This window comes from Urtica dioica, chromosome 12 (genome assembly GCF_054948205.1).
Source record: "Urtica dioica subsp. dioica isolate 48M chromosome 12, U.dioica_male_clone48M_v1_H2, whole genome shotgun sequence".
Classification (NCBI taxonomy): domain Eukaryota; kingdom Viridiplantae; phylum Streptophyta; class Magnoliopsida; order Rosales; family Urticaceae; genus Urtica; species Urtica dioica.
In genome coordinates, this window is record NC_142767.1 from 4160064 (window position 1) to 4182854 (window position 22791).

Here is a 22791-nt window from a genome sequence, read left to right on the forward strand (position 1 = left end):
TTTTTTCGAAATTAAAAAAAAAATCCATTTTATTATCTCACATAATTGATACTAATTAATACGATCTCACATTCTCTCTCGTATCTTTCTCTTTATGTTTTTCGAAACATAATCTCTCTCTCTCTCTCTCTCCTTTTTTTTTGCAGCAAAGGGTTCATCCACATCAGGAAGGGTTGGAACGTTGAGAGAGCAATGAAGACGAACAAGAAGATGTCGTCGAGGAAAACCTCGGGTGGTGGTTAAGATTCCTCTTTTGGATCTCTCATTTTTGTGTAACCATGGGCAGGGGCGGAAAAACAACAACAATTCGATGTCTCTTAAAGTGTCACGGGATCATCAACAACAATTCTGAATTAATTGTCTAAATCGTGTTTATATAATAATCGGTAATAACTATTAATGAGTTTATGGGGTTATGATTGTCTGATTTTGTTTTTCAGGCATGGCAATCAATGGTCGTTAATAACTGTTAATATGTTAATGATTTTATGGGCTTGTATTCAAAATTACGTAGTTAATAGTTGTTAATATGTTTATGAGTTCATGAGTTTTAGGATATTATCAAAACTGTTATGTTAATAGTCGTTAATGATTGTTAATAGCTGTTATTATTGTTTATGGATTTTTGTCAACGGAGATAGGAAATTGCATTTGAATTAAGAAAATAATCACTTGAATTATGAAATTTTATTTACGCGATTAACTTATTTGTTTTTCTTAAATTATAACACTTGATTTTGGGCGGGAAAATTGTATAGGCATTTGTGTAAAAATGAGGTAGTTAGTTAAAACTATTGGCTAGTTTTTTAAAATTAAATTTGAATGTTTCATTTTGGTTACATTGCTAGACTGTCCAATTTTCATTAGATAAAATAGTTAATATTTTTAAATGGACTATAATTACATGGATTTTCACAATTACAAATAGTTAATATTTTAATTGAAAATAGAAATAATACAAATTAACTATTTAAAACTAATTAATTAATAAAAAAGTTAAAATTTTAAGATTTCAGCAAAATAATTAGAGTTACGTTGTCAAATAAAAAAATTGATATTGTGATTAAAGTTTTTGAGAATTTATATAACTAAGTTATCACATTCAAAAACATTAATTCATAAGATTGAATTTCGAAACCTAATACTTACATATTTATTTCACTAACTTTAGATAAATTTCAACTATTTTGCAAATCAATTGATTTAAATTGACTACTTATTTGGCATATCACCGTCATCATCGAAGCCCCACTGTAGTTGCTCGGCACTATCCAGCAGGTTTAGCCAAACTCCCCTAGTTATGTATTTTCTCTATTTATCATTTATTATGGACTTTCAAGATGTTCTCGATTTAATACCAAGGCCCCAAGTTTCATGAGCGGATGTTAATGGCGAAAAATTATGGTTATTTTAATATTTTATAGATAATTAGTTACTGTACACGTTATTTTTTTTGCGATCAGAGTCTCGAAACTGTACTCCTTATTGAGTGTTTCGATTTCAATATATTTGTAATTAAATTCTTAATGTATACAGAGTTTTATTGGTTTTTTTTAGGATAAATTACGTAAATACCCCCTGAACTTTTGACTATTTAACAATGTGGTTCTTATTTTTATTTTTCTTACAGCGTCACCCTTGAACTTTGACAATCTTACAAACTTAGTCATTCCGTCTATTTTTCTCAACAATCCATCAATTTTTGCTCATGTGATTGGCATGTGACTATTTAAACAGGGACAAAATTGTAAAATAACAAAAAAATATTGATTTTATAATTATTTAATATTATTAAAAATGATTATTTATTGTATAAAAAAATAAATAAAAATAAAATAATTATGTAAAATATGAATTTTTAATAAAAATGAATTGTAAAAATGAATTTTATTATTTATTATTAATTTTCTATTATCGTGAAAAAAAAGTATAATGGAAATGTATAAAAAAATATTAAAAAAAGACAACAAACAAAATGAAAAATGAAATTTTTTAATTTTAATTTATTAATTTTAAATATAAAATAATTAAATAAAGGATATATAGGTAATTTTAAATATTCAAGTTGTAATATGTCGATTACACAAGTTAAAATAGACGGAATATAGAAAAAATTTGACGGAAGGATTAAGTTTGTAAGAATATGAAAGTTTAAGGGCGACGCTGTAAGAAAAATAAAAATAGGAACCACGTTGTTAAATGGTCAAAAGTTCAGGGGGCATGGGTGTAATTTATCCTTTTTTTAATATGATTGGTTGTCATTCTTTGGTTTTGTGATAGTCAGCTCTTGATTTTGTTTATAGAATAATTGAATTTCACAACTATAAATTGTCATTAACATGAAAGTTTATTGGTATAGACAAGTTTAATGGTAGAAAATAAATAGTTAATCGAGAACAATATTGATATTGTTTTATTTAGGGAAAATTGGATTTTCATTAAACCAAACTCAAGGACAAACAGTCCGAATTGATACAATCGTTGAGCCACGCAGGGCAAGAGGAAATCCAAAAAACCAGAAAAAGACATCATTTGCTACTGCGTTGCACCGTCTCGGTATCCAAACAAACGCCGCTGACCACGTCTTTAACACGACCAAGATCTCAGCCACGAGGACACCCTGAATCCCTAGGACCTGCTACTGGGCAATTAAGTGCATAGCCCGTTGGCAATCTTACTCCACCGTCTCGATAGACCACCCATGTCGGAGGGTAAAGAGAGCACCTTCCAAGATCGCATGACACTCATCCATCAAGGCAGAGCAAACGTTTGGTACTAGCTTCGCCAAAAGCTCCCACCACCTACCGCAACAACCGCCGTCGAGGGATCCCACGTTTCAATTCCAAGCGTCCGGTCGAAAGAGCTTTCCACGTCTGCGCTTCATGCCCCTCAGAAGAGCCCAAAACCTACATCCTGGAGGAGTAGCGATGGAACTCATCGAGCCAGCTTGCCACCTCATCAATCCATTTGCCCAGGTCCTTCGATATCCCCTCAAGCAGCCTCAGATTCCTATCTTCCAAGCAGCCTAAGCCAACCCGCAAAAAAGCCTCGGATCGGAATCTCACAACATTAGAAAGCCCGCACACACATCTCATCAAACGGAAGAGATTGACAGATTTCTCCACCCATCTCTGAAGCACTGAGACACTGAACACATCCATGTATTGCATGGGAGCCGTTCTTCGAGAGAAAGCCACAGAAGGTGCAGAACGAGTGACACTGAACACCACGCGGCCATGCCTCCTTAAGTTTCCATGGGTCGGAAAAATATCAAACCAGCCTTGCAAAATAAAGTGCTTAATCTTGGGGGGATACACAACGCCTAAAATTTCTTCCACCACCCTGGGAGCATCGAGGTCGAACTAGAGGGTCGAGATGATATACTCCACATGATATACTCTTACAAAGGTAGGAAAAGTGGTCTTTGCACTTAAGCTCAAAAACTGAGGTTTGGGGAAGTACTTGGTTTTAAAACACACGCCATAAGATATTTCGGGGACCGGATCATCCGCCACACTTGTCAGCCAATGAGGGCTTGGTTGAAAAGACCAAGGTCTTTGAAGCCTAGCCCCCTTTCTCCTTTCGGATGAGAGATGAGCTCCCGCTTCTTCCAATGAATTTTACACTTGTCTTTCGTGCCTCTCCACAAAAAATAAAACTAGCCTTAAAGTATGAAGCTCATCCATCAACATAATAGGGAGTTGAAACAAGCTCATGGTGTAAGCCGGGAAGGCTTGCACCACCGCTTTGATGAGGATCTCCCTACCATCGGCGGAGAACATGGTGTAAGTCGCAAGTTGTTTTTTTACACGACTCTTTATGACACTAAAGAACGTTATCTTCTTTCTCCCAATCAACGTCGGAAGACCAAGATAAGTTTCCGACTTCGCCACGTTAGTCACCCCTAGTCGACGCTCCAACTCCCCAATCTCGAAATCCAACATATTACAGGAGCAACAAAAACTAGACTTCGCCAATTCACCTTATGGCCCGAGCCATTCTTGTACACATACAAAATTCTACTCATCGCATTGCAATTGGATCGGTCGGCCATGCAAAATAAGATGTTATGTGGGATACCGTTGGAGCCGACGAGCAACAAGCAAAGCCAATAACCTCAAGACTTTCTTGTCCTTGAATAAGAGAGGATAGCCCCTCCGCACACGAAAGGAAGATATATGGGGATATCGGGGACCCTTGGCGGAGTCCCCTACTAGGCACAATCGCTCCTCCTCCACCTTACCATTGACCACCAGGGAGAAAATCGGAGAAGAGATACAATAAAGCAACACCGCGATAATCTTTGGCTCGACCCCACTCTCCTCATCATAGCCATCACAAAAACCCCACTCCACTCTATCGTACGCCTTGCTCATGTCCAACTTGATCGCCATCACACCCTTTTTTCATTTCGTCTGCATATTGATAGAATGAAGAAGTTCAAAAGCCGTAGCAACATTATCTTAAATGATTCTACCGGTCAGAAAGGCACTTTGTGTCTCGGATATGATCAATAGCAATACTGTTGGGGAATCAAGTGGGTATCAGACACGAACAATTGCTCTGATACCACTTGTCGGTGGATCGAGCGCGCATCGGACACGAACGATCGCTCCGATGCGACTCGTTTGAGATGATTCCACCATATAACCACATTAATGCGGAAAAATAATTAATTACGCTGATCATAAGCTAATTAAATTATGGTTATAATTAACAAGATCTAGTTATGTTTAATTAATTTAATTCACGAGAGCATATAAGTCAAGCAACCGATATAAGAGTAAACGAGTACTTACATTGATTTTCGGTTCAGCTACAGAACGCTCCAATCCAATCGCGTACTCCTTGCGTCGTCTTGATGAAGGACTCGAGGATGACACCTTAGTCTTCCGAAACGTAATCTCCGAGACGAATAAGAAAGATGAGTGGGCACAATCTTTATCTCACTCGATCACTAAACTAGGTGTTTCGAGATCTCGCTCTTATTTTACTAAGAATGGAAACGAATTTCCGAGGGGAGGGAGAGGCAGATGCACGGCCAAGGAGAGGCTAGGATGCACGGAATTTTCACTCAAAATTCCTTAAAATAATTGCTTATTTTTGCCTTCTCATGAACCCCTATTTATAGTAGTAAAAGGATATATTCATGGAATCTTCCAGAATATTTTATTTCCTTTTATTGTGTTCACACTAGAGGATTTAATCTAGGCCCTTGGATCTCAACAAGTGAATCTTACTTTTTCTCTCATCCATCAGATCAATATCTATGAGATATTATTCTTTTATTTAAATAGAGAATAATTTATTTAGTGAGATAATAAAGGAGAATATATTATTCTCCTAAATATTCTCCTAAATACTTTCCTTTAAATAAGGAGAAAATATAGGACAATATCTTATATTTTTCTCTCTCCTTTATTTAAACAACTAAAGAGAAAAAATTGGTAAATACCAATTATGTATTTTCGAATTTGATGGCACACGGCCAAGGAGATTTGCGCAAACCCTAGTGCCAAATAGCCAAATTCGAATTTTCCATGTGTGCAAGGCCCAATTGCTTAAAACCCAATTAATCATTTATTTACTTGGTCCAACAATAAACAAATAATTAATAATTGTTTATTTACTTGATCAAATAATAAATAAACAATTCTACCATAAATATTTATTTAATTATGCGAATACCCGTTTTCCAGAATTAATGCTGTCAATCACAATTACAGCAAGTGAGATTAATAATGATAAACATTATTATACGAAAGTTCTTATCCGCCTTTATCAGAGCCGAATCGGGGACTATGGACCTAGTAATAGGAGCTTAACAAATCCGATGAAAAAGACGAAATAGTCCTTTCTCTTTTGTCTATCGATTCGTCTAATCTTGGTCAAATACTCCACCTTGTAAGCCAAGACTGAACTCTCCTTTATACTAGAATTATATTTACTCATCGTGACGAGTGTCCACTGATATAGTCAGTTCGTGATCAAGATCCTCCAGGTTCAACCCGTGTCAAGAGAAGTCAATTTTTCCGTTATACTTCTCTTGATACATATCAGCCCTAAGCATTGTTGCTTCCCCAGCGAAAGATTCTTTCGAATGTTACTTACTTCGAAAGTGCTAGCAATCTATCGGTTCTGGAATCAACCCTTAGGTGAGTGAACATTAACCTTCTTTCAGGAAGGCTGGATTCCGTATCTGTAAATCACTTCCCACTCGAATCATGCTCTGAGAAAACTCCCAAGACATAAGCTGTGATTAGCATGAATAGCCTTCTAGCGAATGAGTCAAAGAGCTCAGTAACATAACCCAGTGTCCATGATCACTTCAGGATTTAGATCAAGTGTCACTGTGACCATCATAGTGGCCTCGGTTAGTGTGTCGTAACGACACATCTACACCAAGACCTGTCCAGGTCGTACACTTACCACAAGTGTAGAATGCTCCCACATAGTGATCAGCCTTCACCTATGTGTTCCACATATATGACTTTAGATATAGCTTTCCAGGCGTATATCAGTCATCGACCATGTTTTAGCACACCGCCCGAACTCAGGTGCCCAACACGTGACTCAGTTAGATACGGAGGCTATGGAAGATAGTTGTTATTGATTCTAATTGTTTAGAACTCAACCCACTAATCATATAATGCTAATAAAGTAATCTTATTATCGAATTTAGTAATCATTATCTTCAAGTGGGCAATATTCCCAACAATCTCCCACTTTGACCAGAGAAGATAAGTTTCCTTCAGCCAATTTAATTCTTTGCCATCATTATAGACGGTTTAGACTTTGACACAAGATTGAGATTCCCATAATATGGATTCCCATTTTATCTATACTCTATCATTTATGTCGATCTGACATATGTCCCATTTTCATATTATTCTAGTTCATGCACTTTTGCAAGTGATTGACTTAACATTTAAGGTCAAGTCAATTTGTTCATAGTAAATAAATTTACTTTAGAACAAATTAACACTTCGTATACCTTTAGATTATACACCAGACTTTATATCTAAAGATAACAAGTCTCCCTATCAAGGTGTACATCCCTTTGGTGCCAAAACAGGTTGCACCATTCCATGGTTTGATCTCATCACCACTTACTATAGTGTGATTTATTGAACGTGTTTAAATAAGAACTTTATTGACCTTTTTCCATTACTTGGTTATTTATAGTTCATCCTTGTTTGTCGTGTTCATATTCAATATATACACAGGACTTTAAGGATTTACTATATTTAAATAACTAAGTATCTCATTATTTCCAGAAATTACAGTGTTTACAACACATGTAGTTATTCTCGGAAATACGACATTGTCTAAGGTCTAATTATTAGTCCTTTTAAAGACAATGTCAATAGCCTCAACGTTGAGCTCATACCTTATATCAATAAGTATGTTTGAGACATAATGGAACGAGCATGTCGTTTCTAAATTTAATTTTAGAAACAGTTAGCTCAGTCAATTTACTTGTGTCATAATGAGGTCTAGAACTATAATAGTAATGACTTTATTCATGACACTTGTTTAGGAGCTTCACTTATCGATCATTCTCAAAATATCGATTATAACAAACATCCATGTACAATCATGACTAGTTTGTTAAGTACTTAGGATCTACCTTTCATATTTCAAAAGGTTTAGTAGTATAACTACTTCGATCCATGTCTTTATGTTATTGGAACTTCATCCTCAAAGGACAGTTCATCTTCAATTTTGAAGATCCCTAATGAAGTGGTTCGTGGTATCAGAAAGAAGAGTATCATTGATGATAATGTCTCTCCTTAAGGGCTCAATCCCTTACCTTATAGCTTATTAAAGCTTAAACCATTTCATTAATCCTTTTATAGATCTCTATATTCCTTTAAGCTAATAGCTTAACAGGTAGATCTATTAAATATGGGCTAATAACTTTCAGACAAGTTAGTATGATCGAGAGTGATATCTCAAGATCATGTCTTTCCATTTAAGGAAAGTTTATTGTTGATGAGAGTGACAAGGATCCATTCTAGGATGCTCCCACTAGGTTATTGATTTTAACGACAAGATAATTCAAAATTATCCTTCCTTTCAATTCATTGATTTATGTGGCAAGGTAATCATTGATTACTCTTTCACTTTAATTATTGAATAATAGCATATACATTCCGGTTAAGGATGCTATCTTCAATGATGGGTTTAATCCTGTGAAGGATGTTGCTATTTATTGAACAACAAGTGGCTAGATTTCATTAAAGAAAGCTCTCCCTCTTTTATTGAACAATAGTGACTAGAATCCAATTAAGAATGCTCCCACTCAATAATATTGGTTATTTAGTGGCTAGGTTCCATTTATGGATGCTCCCACTATGTCAATGAATAAGAGTAGCTAGGTTCCAGCTAAGGATGCTCCTACTCGATTATTGAATTTTAGACTGGCTAGGTTCCAATTAAGGATGCTCCCACTTAATCAATAAATCTAGAGTGGCTAGGTTCCATTCAAGGATGCTCCCACTCAATCAATACGAATATTAGTGACTAGGTTCCAATTAAGGAAGCTCCCACTGTTGGAATCGATCTAGGGTTTGAGAAAATAATTAACGCTTCGGTAAGCGGCAGAATTTTAAAAATTTTCTTTTACAAGTAAAAACGGTTTTTACTAACCTAGACAAGTGCAAGTACATGTAATTAAAAACCAATATGAGCTAGAAGTTTACTAACCTTTCTTGAAGCTTGAACTTTGAAGAAGCTTGTGGAAAGTTTGCAACGCTCGTCTCCCCTCGCAGCACATCTCTCTTTCTTTCCTCGGCACCTCGAGCAACCACGAAAGTTTCTATCACTAAATCACTCGAAAAGAAGGGATCAGTGAGTGGACACTTTTAAACACTACGACTTAAGAACGAGCCTCGAAGTCGCAGAGTTAAACACTAGGTCGAGTAAGGACCTAGGTGCCAAGACAAGAAAAAATCGAAAATAAACTAGAGAGAGAGAGAGAGGATTTTCGGCCAAAGTTCTAGAGAGAGAGTCTCTCAAATCTCTTAAACTTGGATGATTGAAATGTGAGGAAATGAGGCTCCTATTTATAGGAGAGGTCTCACCTTCAATAAGGTAGTTTCCTCTTCTATAGAATATCACATATTCATGAGCAATTTCCTCTTTTTTCCCTTTGAGACACTCGGCCAACTCAAGGCTTCTAGAAGCCTTGATTTGTTTCCTATTTTGTTCAAGGCCTTGCCTTGTCTCTCACTTGGCCGATTCCCACTTTCCTCTTGGAGGAAATTTGTTTCCTCTTTTTCTTTTGGCAAGTATCTAAATACATTTATGCACAAAATAAACTCTCATATTTCTCTATTAGGGTAGGCGCCCAAGTCTCTCTAGAAGGAGCTTCTAGAAGCTTCTTCATTTGTTCATGACAACATGAGAAAGGCCCATTAAGAATTTTCAATAAAATTCTCATGAAATGAAATTAATTCACAAGGCCCAGTTAATCATATCATGGCCGAGTGACATTAAGTCATCAAATGAACTTGTCAAAATTTATTGACATCCATTTCATCCTTATGTCTCAAAAGACAAAAATACCCTTTCGATAATTTTCGTTTTTGTTTTGACTTAGCTTCCAGTTTAACAATTCCTATCGATGTGATTCGTGACAGTGACCTCATGGACCCAAATGAACAAAGCTTGAGCTAAACACTTGGACTCAAAAGTTCACAAACCTTTTCCAAGTTTAGCTTAATGCCAACTGACTCCACTAAAGAGCTGACACTGAAAATCTCTCGGTTCAAATGAATTTATTTTCTACTCAAGAATTCGACCTAATTATGATGAGCGGATCCACTGAATATTATCTATGTTTACCCTTCATGAATGTCATCAGCTAGTCGGGATTTACTAAATTACCATTTTACCCTTCTAGCTGTTATTTCCTCAACTCCTTTGTCGCTTGTGAATAAGTTAGAAACAATGTATTGACGAGGAGCTAACAAGTCACATTGTTTCATCCAAAAGAGTCAGGACTCAATTTGGACACTGGCCAGTTCATTTATTCACACTCCAAGGAACAAAGCATGAGGTGACATACATTGCATTTCAGCAATCTTGTACATGAATTCCATATCTATGAGAACTTCACAAAGTTACTCATGACAGACTCACAACTTAGTACTTCACCAATAGGCCTTGTTCGGAATCACATAGTGAGTCCGAACTTTGACTTTCTCAAATGAGAATACTAAGGTGTGAAATGGCATGTCTCATTTCAGGATTAAGGTAAGCATGATGCAATTCATACATAGTGACTTCGAGACATAAGAGGTTAAATGGTTTGTTCTTATATTGTCTCTAGAAGTGCACTGGTCAATTCAGTACCTTCGGAAGATACCTAGAAGAACTATAGAGTCCCCAACTCTCAATGCCTCATAACCAGACATCATAGATTCTTCTAACAATCATACTGAGGTCAATAGTCCTTTGACCCTAAGATTGCGAATATATCGTTTTAAGCAAACTACGAAGAGTTTGTTCATGCAAATCTACATTTGTCTCTTCGTAAGTTGTTAAGTTTGTTTATGGACTAAAAGACTAAGGTTTTATCATAAAGCTTCAAACAAAGAAAGAATGAATGAACGTTTCAACTTTATTAATGAATAGATAGGCAATTACAAGCAAGAGTCTTCATGAGACTTTATTACATCAAATGTACAAAATAAAGACTACAACTCTTCTTGTGGGCACCATTGACAACAAACTCCCACTTGACTCAAAGAAGGTGTGTGTAGTCCTTCATGCCTAATCCCTCACGATGTTGGTCGAAGACCTTGTTCGCTAGGGCCTTGGTGAATGGATCTGCGAGGTTGTCCACCGTTGAGATCTTCTTCACTTCCACGTCTCCGCGCTGCACGATCTCTCGAATCAAATGGTATTTCCTCTCATTATGCTTAGAGCGCTTATGGCTTCTAGGTTCCTTTGAGTTAGCGACAACCCCACTATTATCACAATAAAGGGTCATGGGCTCGTCGTCGTTTGGAACAACTTCCAAATACTTAAGGAACTTTCTAAGCCATACAGCCTCTTTGGATGCTTCACAAGCAGCCACATATTCTGCTTCCATTGTGGAGTCAGCAATGCAAGATTGCTTAATACTTCTCCACACAACAGCTCCACCATTAAGGATGAACACAGATCCCGAAGTGGATTTCCTGGAATCCTTATCCGCTTGAAAATCGGAGTCGGTATATCCCGTCATAGTCAGGTCAGTACCTGAGTATGTAAGCATCAAGTTCCTAGTTCTTCGAAGATACTTAAGAACATGCTTAACAACAATCCAGTGCTCGGGTCCAGGGTTGGATTGGAAACGGCTAACTACGCCAACGGCGAAACATATATCAGGTCTAGTGCAAAGCATAGCATACATGAGGCTTCCTACGGCAGAGGCGTAAGGAATCTTCCTCATGTCTTCAAGCTCTTGTGCAGTCTTGGGAGACTGGTCCTTAGAGGGTGAAACTCCATGCCTAAAGGGTGTTTGACTCCTCTTGCAGTCTTGCATCGAAAAGCGATCCATTACCTTATCAATATAAGATGCTTGAGAGAGCGACAGGGTCCGGTTTTTCCTATCTCGAAAGATTTGGATTCCCAGAATGTACGCGGCTTCTCCTAGATCCTTCATATCGAATTGCTTTGCTAGCCAGACCTTAACCTCAGATAACTTACCCACGTCATTACCAGTGAGTAGTATATCATCGACATATAGTACCAGAAACACAACTTTGCCTTCGTGTATTAACTTGTAAACACAAGGCTCATCTATTGACTGTTCAAAGCCGAAGCTCTTTACAGTTTCATCGAATCTAATATTCCATGACCTAGATGCTTGCTTTAGTCCATAAATGGATTTAAGCAACTCACAAACCTTGGTCTCTTGACCTTTATCCACGAAACCGTCTGGTTGAGCCATGTAAATGCGCTCGTCAAGATTGCCATTCAGAAAGGCTGTCTTGACATCCATTTGCCAGATCTCATAGTCGAGAGCTCCAGCTATGGATAGGAGTATGCGGATGGATTTAAGCATTGCGACTGGCGAGAAGGTTTCTTCATAGTCAATCCCTTCTTGTTGGGTATAACCCTTTGCCACAAGTCGTGCTTTGAACGTCTCGACGTTCCCATCAGGACCCATTTTCTTCTTGTATATCCACTTACACCCTACAGGTTTAATCCCTTCAGGAAGGTCTACAAGTTTCCAGACTTTGTTGACATACATCGAGTGCATTTCAACTTTCATGGCGTCAAGCCAAAGGTTTGATTCAGAACAAGCCATTGCTTGGCTATAGGAAACAGGGTTATCCATGTCGGAGACGGCTACAAGAGAGTCTCCATAAGACATGTACCTGTCAGGATTTTGAGTAGCCCTCCCACTACGTCTAAGTACTACTTGACGAGATTCTGATGAGTTAGGTTGTGTTTCAGTTGGGGTAAGAACAGTTCTTACAGATGAGGTAGAAGCTTCCTCACCCAACTTTTCTTCAAGCACAATTTTGCTTCTAGGTTTCGCATCCTTCATAAAGTCCTCCTCAAGGAAACGAGCATTCGTGCTAACGAAAGTCTTATCGTCCTCGGGACTATAGAAAGTAAAACCTTTGGTTTCCTTCGGATATCCTGCAAACAGGCACAATTCTGACCTACTAGCCAACTTGCTAGTCTTTTGCCTCAGCACGTGTGCAGGACAACCCCAAATTCGGATGCGGCCAAGATTCACTTTACGGCCAGTCCATCTCTCATAAGGAGTACCAGGAACCGTTTTAGACGGAACTTGGTTCAGAATGTAGGCGGCTGTGTCGAGGGCATATCCCCAAAAGGAAAGCGGGAGTGATGAGTAACTCATCATCGATCTAACCATCTCCATAAGAGTTCGGTTTCTTCTCTCTGACACTCCGTTTTGTTGAGGTGTGCTAGGTGCGGTAAGCTGAGAAGCGATACCTTCTTCTTTAAGAAAGTCATCGAACTCTCCAGACATATACTCACCACCTCGATCAGATCGAAGGGTTTTGATCACTTTGCCAGTTTGCTTTTCCACTAAAGCCCTAAAGACCTTAAATACGTTAAAGGTCTCGGATTTGTGTTTAAGCAAATAGACAAACCCATATCTTGAGTAATCATCAGTGAAGGTAACGAAGTATTCGTATCCTCCACGTGCCTGTTGGTTGAGCGGACCACATACATCAGAATGTATTAGTTCCAGCAACTCAGTAGCTCTTCGACCCTTATCGGAGAAAGGTCGCTTAGTCATTTTTCCTTCTATGCAGGATTCACAAGTAGGTAGTGAGCCTATTGCAGAGGCTTGGAGTGGACCATCCCTCACAAGTCTCTTAATCCTATCTAGACTGATATGACCAAGTCTTAAGTGCCAGAGGTATGTTGATTTTGTTAGATCGGAGGATTCAGAAAGTTTGATCCTTTTTGGCTCCCTAATTAGATCGTTATCTATTTCGGTGTCTAAAAGAGAAGGTTGAGTGGGATAGATGTTAAAAAGACCATTCTTCATACATGCATCAGTGACGAAAGAATTAGAAAAAGAAATACGAATTCCATTCTTTATAAACTTTAAATAATAATCTTGCTCGAAAAGTTGAGCAACAGATACTAGGTTTTTCCCAAAGGAAGGAACATAATAAACATTATTCAAATTTAAAGTTCGATCTTCAAAAGATAGCGTCACGGATCCCACAGCCTTCGCAGACACCACGCTCTCATCACCCCACTTGAAGCAGAAGTCGCCATCCTCTAAGCTTTTGCTTTTCCTAAAACCAGTCAAGGAGCAGCAAATATGGTTAGTAGCAGCGGAGTCAATAATCCACGATGATACATTATCAGCTACTAAACAGGCTTCAGTAACAAGTACAATACCTTTTGCTTTGGTTTTGAGGTAGGCAGGACAGTTCCTACGCCAGTGACCAGGCTCGTTGCAGTGGTGGCACTTGTCGTTAGACTTGTCCACCTTTGGAGCCTTTGGCGCCTTCTTCTTCATGTGAACCTTAGGTTGGTTCTTCTTCTCGGCGTTGCGAGGTCTCTTCTTAGATCCAGAGGTGGAGGCAGTAACATGTACTTCTCCTTGAGCCCTCTTTTTCTTAGTGAGTGCCTCAGCGGTTTGAAGTTCCTTCATGAGCTCGGTAACAGTGTACTCTAGCTTGTTCATGGAATAATTCAACTTGAAGGTATCAAAGGTTTCGGGGAGAGTTTCCAAGATCATATCTATTTTAGTCTCCCCATCAATCTCAGATCCAAGAATCTCCATCTCGTTGAGATAGCTAACGATCAGCATCATATGATCTCTAACGGGAGTTCCAGCCTTCATACGACAGTTCATGAATTGTCGGACCGCTTGTTGCCTAGCTTGACGTCCTTGCCCTCCAAACATCTCATGGAGATTGTAGAGCATATCGGTGGCAGTTTCGTAATCACGATGTTGTTGTTGCAACACATTGTTCATCGATGCCAAAATATAGCATCTCGCAATCTCATCGGATCGAAGCCAGGCCGCCAGGACGTCTTTCTCCTCTTGCGTCGAATCATCATTCGTTTGAGGACAGGGGGTGGTGAGAACCCATTTGTGCTTGTCGACAGTAAGGACTATGTCGAGGTTACGTTTCCAGTCGACGTAATTGTCGCCTTCGAGTTTATTCGAGGAAAGAATTGTAGAGAGAGGGTTGAGAGACATATTGCCTATAAAAGTTGAAACAAGTTTATGATTAGTCTTTGGTTTAGGATTTAAGTTTCATTAAGACTTTTGTAAAATCCAAAGGTGTTATAAACCAAACGATAATTTACTCCCTCAAGAGAAGGCCGCAAAAAATCTCCATTTATAAGTAAATGACACATCATTAATGCTAAGCCAAGATGTCAATACATCTATTTTGACTAGCCACCTTGTAAATTGGTTTGATCACTCACATCCTTTCGCAGAGCCTCAAGGGAGGATACTAGGGATTGAGCCTAAGCGTGCAACCAACCACTTAGTCCAAAAGATCAGCTTTAAAAACAATCCCCCAAGGGGAGGCCTTGCCATCATTGCATCACTCTCGGACGTAGCTCATTGAGCAATGATCGAAGCAATAACGCCTTGGAGTACTCACATTTAAGTGAGGGTCGCAAGAGCGGCTCTTAGTCCCACGTTATTGCATCTTTCACTAGTGTTGGGGATCGCGGGTTACAAACAACGAATATAACCCTCCCACTTAGTTTTTGGAGTTGGTTCATCGACTCTTATAAGTTCGGAAACAAATTTCCTAGTTAGAGAGCGACAGAGCGGACAACTAGAAGAGAATCCTAGATCGACATGTTCAGAGCAGTATTAGTGCATAAAGGCACAAGGGACATACTCGATCTTTTCCTATTTTCTATTTCGGGAAAGTGCGTGAGGGAAGTGTGAACTTCAACTCACTCGAACACTTGAAAGTTTGAGATTACACATCCTTTTATTTTTCGGCTTGTCTACAAGGAGACCTCCCACTCAAATTTTCAAGAGCATATAGATTTTGAACATATGTGATATAGATATAGTTTTGAAAACATTTTGAAAATTTATTTGATTTGGATGACAAAATATTTTCAAGTTTGAAAGTGAAAACGGTTTTTCAAAATTCAAACTAGTTTTGTAAAGATTCAATTTCAATTAAAATTTCAAAAATCAAAACATTTTAATCTTACACATCATGTTTATAATCATATGAAAAACATTTTTGCTCAAGAAAATTTTCTCATTAGAGTTCTATAACTCATGGTAGTGGGGTTTGAAAATCCGGATTTCTAAAAAACTGGAGTTTCAGACAGCCGCGCACCTCGGAGTAAAATAGCCATATCTGGCGGCTCCGATGTCCTTTTCAGCCGAAACCGGTGGCATTGGACAGAGGACAGACAGAGCTTTAATTTTATTCAAGAATCATTAAATTTAGATTTCTGAGCAGAGAGTTATGCCACTTTTAATGCGGGTTTACTCCAGCTCGAAGAAAAAGAAATAAATTAAAGCTTGGTCCTATTTAGGTGCGAAAAAGAATCAAGTGTAACGGAACGTTTTAAGATGTTGTTTAAAGCTTTTATTTGTGTTTTTATTAGCAAGGTAATAACAAGGCATAAAAGAAATAACAACAAGCATAAAACGATTCAAGTAAAAATAAGAAACTAGCAAGATATCAAAACTAGTCACAAAATTTTACTCGAAAATTCTCAAACCTTTAAAACACGTTTTTCAATATAAAAAATTAAAAACTTTTAGAACTGATTCTAATGTGTTTTAAAAACATCCCAAACTCATAGAAAATCAACATGGTTTTTAATTTAGAGACAAGAGCAATAAATTAAAAAAAAATCTAAGATTACAATTCTAACTTGTCACAAAATTAGTAAACTTTCGAAAACGATTTTCAAGCTCATAATTTAAAAACATGCACATGCATTCCTTTGACCATAGCTCTGATACCATTTGTTGGAATCGATCTAGGGTTTAAGAAAAAGTTTAACGCTTCGTTAAGCGGCGGAATTTTAAAAATTTTCTTTTTAAGTAAAACTAGTTTTTACTAACCTAGACAAGAGCATGTACATGTAAATAAAAACTAATATGAGCTATTAAAGTTACTAACCTTTCTTGAAGCTTGAACCTTGTAGAAGCTTTTGGAAAGTTGCAACGCTCGTCTCCCCTCGCAGCATGTCTCTCTTTCTTTCCTCGGCACCTCGAGCAACCACGAAAGTTTCTATCACTAAATCACTCGAAAAGAAGGAATCAGTGAGTGGGCACTTTTAAACACTACGACTTAAGAACGAGTCTCGAAGTCGCAGAGCTAAACACTAGGTCGAGTGAGGACCTAGGTGCCAAGACAAGAAAAATCGAAAATATAAACTAGAGAGAGAGAGAGGAAGGGGCGGCCAAGTCTAGAGAGAGAAGCTCTCAATCTCTAAAACTTTGGATGAAAATGAATTGTGAGAAAAAGGGGCTCCTATTTATAGGAGAGGTCTCACCTTCTATAAGGTAGTTTCCTCTTCTATAGAATATCACATATTCATGAGCCAATTACCTCTTTTCCCACTTGAGATGCTCGGCCAAGGATGCCTTCTAGAAGGCTTGGATTTGTTTCCATTTTTGTTCCTTGCCTTGCCTTGTTCTCTCTTGGCCGATTACCCTAAAGCATCCTCATGCAAATTTGTTTCCTCTTTTTCTTTTGGCAAGTATCTTGATACATTTATGCACAAAATATTCTCTCTTGGTTGGGTATGTTGGGCGCCTATGTCCTTCTAGAATGGGCTTCTAGAATCTTTTCCATTTGTTCATGACAACATGAAAAAGGCCCAATAAGAATTTTCAATAAAATTCTTATGAAATGAAATTAATTCACAAGGCCCAATGATCAAGTCATGGCCGAGTGAAACATGTCATAAAATGACCTTGTCAAAAATTTATTGACATTCATTTCATCGTTTGTCTCAAAAGACAAAAATACCCTTTTCACTATTTTCGTTCTTGTTTTGACTTAGCTTCCAGTTTAACTATTCCTATCGATGTGATTCGTGACAGTGACCTCATGGACCCAAATGAACAAAGCTTTAGCTAAACACTTGGACTCAAAAGTTCACAAACCTTTTCCAAGTCTAGCTTAATGCCAACTGACTCCACTAAAGAGCTGACACTGAAAATCTCTCGGTTCAAATGAATTTATTTTCTACTCAAGAATTCGACCTAATTATGATGAGCGGATCCACTGAATATTATCTATGTTTACCCTTCATGAATGTCATCAGCTAGTCGGGATTTACTAAATTACCATTTTACCCTTCTAGCTGTTATTTCCTCAACTCCTTTGTCGCTTGTGAATAAGTTAGAAACAATGTATTGACGAGGAGCTAACAAGTCACATTGTTTCATCCAAAAGAGTCAGGACTCAATTTGGACACTGGCCAATTCATTTATTCACACTCCAAGGAACAAAGCATCAGGTGACATACATTGCATTTCAGCAATCTTGTACATGAATTCCATATCTATGAGAACTTCACAAAGTTACTCATGACAGACTCACAACTTAGTACTTCACCAATAGGCCTTGTTCGGAATCACATAGTGAGTCCGAACTTTGACTTTCTCAAATGAGAATACTAAGGTGTGAAATGGCATGTCTCATTTCAGGATTAAGGTAAGCATGATGCAATTCATACATAGTGACTTCGAGACATAAGAGGTTAAATGGTTTGTTCTTATATTGTCTCTAGAAGTGCACTGGTCAATTCAGTACCTTCGGAAGATACCTAGAAGAACTATAGAGTCCCCAACTCTCAATGCCTCATAACCAGACATCATAGATTCTTCTAACAATCATACTGAGGTCAATAGTCCTTTGACCCTAAGATTGCGAATATATCGTTTTAAGCAAACTACGAAGAGTTTGTTCATGCAAATCTACATTTGTCTCTTCGTAAGTTGTTAAGTTTGTTTATGGACTAAAAGACTAAGGTTTTATCATAAAGCTTCAAACAAAGAAAGAATGAATGAACGTTTCAACTTTATTAATGAATAGATAGGCAATTACAAGCAAGAGTCTTCATGAGACTTTATTACATCAAATGTACAAAATAAAGACTACAACTCTTCTTGTGGGCACCATTGACAACACCCACTAATTTAATTCATCATCAACACTAACTTTTAGTTGTGTCTCCTTTATTACTTATTATTCGCACAAGTCATTGTCGAATAATGGTAATAATTATTTAGACGCTTTCAAAGCTCTAAATAGTTCTTAAACAATAAAACATATTCAACATAAGAATTTAATGAAGCAATAAAAGCTAATTAAATTCTAACAGAGATAATAACTTAGAAAATATTTATATTTATTTATTGTGCTTTTATATAGCATATGAACAGAAAAAACGTGACTTTCATATTCTATATCTTTTTCATAAGGACATAAGCATTCATGCATATTCAAATATCATAAAAGCAATCAAGGCATTCAATAGAAGGAAATATTTAAAGACACAACCTTGTGTTCATAAATAATGTAATAAAACATAAAGAAAGAAAGATTCATCCTTTCTGGAATAGCCATAAAGGCTACAATCCAGAGAACCTCGGATTATTAAATGACACATCCCATGTTCAAAAATAAATCCAAAAATGAAAGTAATAAAACTAGCGGGAAATTAGATCTTCAAACGGAGCATGAGCTTCTCTACAATTCGGGCTTGAATCCGACATTGTTCAGCGAGCTCGTCTACACATGTGTGCTCCATCAGATCTGCTCTGCAACAAGAAAAGAAGTATGCTCATGAATAATTATCCTCAAAACATTTTTAGGATATCTTTAATCATGAATTTTAAGGTACCATACCAGCATTCTTCTTGTTTTTCTCAAGCTCAGCCAAGTACAAAGGACAATGCCTCTTCCAATGGCCTTCAGTATTGCAGTGGTGACATTTACCAATGCTTTCTCGCTTCTTTTCTTTTCCTTTTCCACTTCTCTTGAAGTTCTTCCTTTCCTTCTTAGCGGGACCTTTCCCCTTTGAAGTATTCGGACGTGCCTTAGATGACTCAGCACCAGAAGTCAACATCTTCTTTTATGAGAGAGAATAAAAGACAATATCTTATTTCATTTTAAATATTATTCTCTCCTAATATTCATGAGACAGAAATCAGAGAATAAATGGCAATATCTTATTTCCTTTTAAATATTTTTCTCTCTCCTTTATTTAAACAACTAAAGAGAAAATATTGGTAACTACCAATTATGTTATAGACGAATTTTATGGCACACGGTCAATGAATTTTTGGCGCAAATCCCAATGCCCGAAACTCTAAAATTCGTCCACCTCATTTAGTGCAAGGCAAAGCCCAATTAATTATTTATTTACTTGGTCGAACAATAAACAAATAAGTAATTGATTAATTATTTACTTGATCAAATAATAAATAATTAATACTACCATAAATAATTATTTAATTATGCAAATACACCCATATTTCATAGATGCTTTAAATCACAATTACAGCTTGTGAGATTATAATAATGAAACACATTACTATTAGAGGTTCTTTATTCGTCTTATCGAAGCCAAATCGAGGACTATGGACCTAGTAATAGAAGCTTAACAAATCCAATGAAAAGACGAAAAAGTCCTTTCTTTTTTCCACATCGATTTGTCTAATCTTGGTCAGACTCCACCTAGGTACGTCAAGACTGAACTCTCCTTTATACTAGAATTATATTTACTCATCATGGCGAGTGTCCACTGATCTAGTCAGTACGTGATCAAGATCCTCCAGGTTCAACCCGTATCGAGATAGGTCAATTAATCCGTTATACCTTTCTTGATATATATATACCCTAAGCACTGTTGCTTCCTCAGCGAAAGATTCTTCCGAAAGTACAAACTTCGAAAGTGCCGACAATCTACCGGTTCTGGAATCAACCGTTAGGTGAGTGAACACTGACCTTCTTTCAGGAAGGCTGGTTTCTGTATCTGTCAACCATTTCCCGCTCGAATCATGCTAGAAACTCCCAGGACATAAGCTGTGATTAGCATGATAGTAGCCTTTTAGAGAATAAGCCAAAGAGTTCGGTAACATGATCCAGTGTCCATGATCACTTCAGGATTTAGATCAAATCTCACTGTGACCATCAAAGCGACCCCGGTTAGTGCGTCGTAACGGTACTTAAACGACACATCTATAACCACAGTCTGTACGGGTCGTACACTTACCACAAGTGTAGAATACTTGCACGTCGTGATCAACCTTCACTAGTGTTCCGCACATATAACTTTAGATACAACTGTCCAAGCATGTATCAGTCATCGACTATGTTTTAGCAACACCGCCCGAACTCAGGTGCCCAACACGTGACTCAGTTTAATACGGAAGCTATGAATGATAGTTGCTATTGATTTTGATATTCCGACCTCAACCCACTAATCATATGATGCTAATAAAGTAAACCATTATTCTATTTAGTAATTATTTATTTGTTATCTATCGTGGGCAAGAATGTACGACTTCGTCGGGGGGGGGGGGGGGGGTGCTGCCGTTGGGCGATCGTGTCGAAGGGACGACCCCGTCTGGGGAGAGGAGCCGTCGTCGGGTGGTCCTGTTGCAGGGATGACCCTGCCGAGGGGAGCGCTGTCGCCGGCGGTCCTGTCGAATGAACGACCTCGTCGGGGGAGGAGCTTCGTCGCCAGACGGTCTTGCCGAAGGGACGACTCAATCGAGGGGGGCCGACGTCGCCAGACGGTCTCGTCGAAATGGAAGGCCGCATCGGGGGGAGAGGCGTCGTCGCCAGGCGGTCTTTCCGAAGGTAAAACCCTGTCGAGGAAGGGGCGTTGTTGCCAAGCGATCTTGCTGAATGGACGACCATGTTGATGAGGGCGATGTCGTGTGGTTTTTTCGAAGGGACTCAACTCCGTCGAGTTGGGACGGCGTCGCCGGGCGGTCTTTTCGAAGGGACGACCTCGTTGAGGGTGGGCGACGTCATTGGGCGATCGTGTCGAAGGGACAACCCCGTCTGGGGAGGGGCGTCGTCGCCGGGCTGTTGGACCGCCCCCGTTGAGGTGGAACGAAGTTGTCGGGCGATCATGTCGAAGGCACGACCCAGTTACGAGGAGGGACGCCGTTGTCAAGCGGTCCTATTGGTGAATAGTCATGACAAGAGTAGGTAATGTCCTCATTCTCGTTCTGAATTTTCCTTTGGAAATGCTCCCTTAAGATGTCTGAACTCTTATTGGGCCAGGCTCAACAATCCTCTTTTATTTTTTAGTTTTTGGGTTGGGCCTTTACTTTTTTTGGGTAAGGCAAAATCCCTCATAACAAGTATCATCAATTAGTCTAAGATAACAAACAAAATAATAGAGCTCAACCGTTAATTGCTTCAAATTGGACGGATTGTTGTGCATAAGTTTACCTTTTACTTTTAAAAAGAGGTCTATAATTATGAAACCCATGTGAGATACAGAGGAATAAGCTATTCTTTTTTAAAAAAAAAAAATTCCATTGACCAGGAGATGTTGAAGCTGCATAGATTATTTGAATTGTGCCGACTAGCATCAACCAATGAGAAAATAGAGAATGGACGCGGGGCAATAATTCCATATTTATCCGAACTAATCCATATGCGCCCATTTTTAATAAGATTCCAGCTAGCAGCATACAAGTACTGTAATGTGCCTCTCCATGAGTGTCTGGTAACCAAGTATGTAAGGGTATAATCGGCTATTTAACAGCAAAAGCAATAAAAAATCCAATATAGAAGAGGATTGTTTGCCCATTTTCAATTTTTTTTCCATAAGCAAAAACACATGATGTCATTTTGTTTGTTGCACTGTAAGCAGGGCCAGTTTAATGTATATTATTTGGCCTTAAGCAAAAATGTAAAAAAATTAGGTTTTTTTAAAAAATATATAAAATATATCATAAATAAAGTTGGACCTCGTACATAAATTTTTTTGTATGCCTTCTTTTCGTAGTCGAGAAAAATATTTGAGTCTTTTCTTCACAAAAAATCTGAGGCCTTAGAGCACCTACAATGCATTACCTCACAACTCTATAAATAGAGTAAAAACACATATTTTAATTAATCCAAGTTTAATCAATATGTTTTTAACTGTTTGGAGATTTGTTTGTAATTTAAATTTGGGAGTTTTCCAAAACTAGGAGTAAATAAAGACCAAATGACTTTTTTGGACGTTTTTTTTAAAAGGTCAGCAATAGGACCTCTTCATTTATTTGTATTTATGTAATTACAATTATACCCTTATTTATTTTCTATTTAT